The sequence below is a fragment of the Oncorhynchus keta genome, unplaced genomic scaffold (assembly GCF_023373465.1).
Source record: "Oncorhynchus keta strain PuntledgeMale-10-30-2019 unplaced genomic scaffold, Oket_V2 Un_contig_22810_pilon_pilon, whole genome shotgun sequence".
Taxonomy (NCBI): domain Eukaryota; kingdom Metazoa; phylum Chordata; class Actinopteri; order Salmoniformes; family Salmonidae; genus Oncorhynchus; species Oncorhynchus keta.
In genome coordinates this window covers 57,501-60,000 of record NW_026283064.1, presented here as the reverse complement: position 1 = coordinate 60,000, position 2,500 = coordinate 57,501, and the positions used below count along the sequence as shown (strand labels likewise).

At 48.2% G+C, this 2,500-nt stretch overlaps 1 pseudogene; it reads left to right on the top strand.

Annotated features, from left to right (window-relative positions):
- LOC127921626 (protein sidekick-2-like) overlaps window positions 1-2,500 on the top strand; it is a 91,003-nt pseudogene that overhangs the window by 31,757 nt on the left and 56,746 nt on the right.

The window sequence follows — 2,500 nt, the reverse complement described above, 5'->3', positions numbered from 1 at the left end:
GTAGTGGAATAGATCAGAGGTTGATCAGTTGAATCAGGGGGCTGTAGTGGAATAGATCAGAGGTTGATCAGTTGAATCAGGGGCTGTAGTGGAATAGATCAGAGGTTGATCAGTTGAATCAGGGGCTGTAGTGGAATAGATCAGAGGTTGATCAGTTGAATCAGGGGGCTGTAGTGGAATAGATCAGAGGTTGATCAGTTGAATCAGGGGCTGTAGTGGAATAGATCAGAGGTTGATCAGTTGAATCAGGGGGCTGTAGTGGAATAAATCAGAGGTGAGTATCTGGATCAGTATGAGCAGACAGGGACACACACAGTCTGAGTATCTGGATCAGTATGAGCAGACAGGGACACACACAGTCTGAGTATATGGATCAGTATGAGCAGACAGGGACACACACAGTCTGAGTATCTGGATCAGTATGAGCAGACAGGGACACACACAGTCTGAGTATCTGGATCAGTATGAGCAGACAGGGACACACACAGTCTGAGTATCTGGATCAGTATGAGCAGACAGGGACACACACAGTCTGAGTATATGGATCAGTATGAGCAGACAGGGACACACACAGTCTGAGTATCTGGATCAGTATGAGCAGACAGGGACACACACAGTCTGAGTATCTGGATCAGTATGAGCAGACAGGGACACACACAGTCTGAGTATCTGGATCAGTATGAGCAGACAGGGACACACACAGTCTGAGTATCTGGATCAGTATGAGCAGACAGGGACACACACAGTCTGAGTATCTGGATCAGTATGAGCAGACAGGGACACACACAGACTGAGTATCTGGATCAGTATGAGCAGACAGGGACACACACAGTCTGAGTATCTGGATCAGTATGAGCAGACAGGGACACACACAGTCTGAGTATCTGGATCAGTATGAGCAGACAGGGACACACACAGTCTGAGTATCTGGATCAGTATGAGCAGACAGGGACACACACAGTCTGAGTATCTGGATCAGTATGAGCAGACAGGGACACACACAGTCTGGAGTATCTGGATCAGTATGAGCAGACAGGGACACACACAGTCTGAGTATCTGGATCAGTATGAGCAGACAGGGACACACACAGTCTGAGTATCTGGATCAGTATGAGCAGACAGGGACACACACAGTCTGAGTATCTGGATCAGTATGAGCAGACAGGGACACACACAGTCTGAGTATCTGGATCAGTATGAGCAGACAGGGACACACACAGTCTGAGTATCTGGATCAGTATGAGCAGACAGGGACACACACAGTCTGAGTATCTGGATCAGTATGAGCAGACAGGGACACACACAGTCTGAGTATCTGGATCAGTATGAGCAGACAGGGACACACACAGTCTGAGTATCTGGATCAGTATGAGCAGACAGGGACACACACAGTCTGAGTATCTGGATCAGTATGAGCAGACAGGGACACACACAGTCTGAGTATCTGGATCAGTATGAGCAGACAGGGACACACACAGTCTGAGTATCTGGATCAGTATGAGCAGACAGGGACACACACAGTCTGAGTATCTGGATCAGTATGAGCAGACAGGGACACACACAGTCTGAGTATCTGGATCAGTATGAGCAGACAGGGACACACACAGTCTGAGTATCTGGATCAGTATGAGCAGACAGGGACACACACAGTCTGAGTATCTGGATCAGTATGAGCAGACAGGGACACACACAGTCTGAGTATCTGGATCAGTATGAGCAGACAGGGACACACACAGTCTGAGTATCTGGATCAGTATGAGCAGACAGGGACACACACAGTCTGAGTATCTGGATCAGTATGAGCAGACAGGGACACACACAGTCTGAGTATCTGGATCAGTATGAGCAGACAGGGACACACACAGTCTGAGTATCTGGATCAGTATGAGCAGACAGGGACACACACAGACTGAGTATATGGATCAGTATGAGCAGACAGGGACACACACAGTCTGAGTATCTGGATCAGTATGAGCAGACAGGGACACACAGTCTGAGTATCTGGATCAGTATGAGCAGACAGGGACACACACAGTCTGAGTATCTGGATCAGTATGAGCAGACAGGAACACACACAGTCTGAGTATCTGGATCAGTATGAGCAGACAGGAACACACACAGTCTGAGTATCTGGATCAGTATGAGCAGACAGGGACACACACAGACTGAGTATCTGGATCAGTATGAGCAGACAGGGACACACACAGTCTGAGTATCTGGATCAGTATGAGCAGACAGGGACACACACAGTCTGAGTATCTGGATCAGTATGAGCAGACAGGGACACACACAGTCTGAGTATCTGGATCAGTATGAGCAGACAGGGACACACACAGTCTGAGTATCTGGATCAGTATGAGCAGACAGGGACACACACAGTCTGAGTATCTGGATCAGTATGAGCAGACAGGGACACACACAGTCTGAGTATATGGATCAGTATGAGCAGACAGGGACACACACAGTCTGAGTATATGGATCAGTATGAGCAGACAGGGAC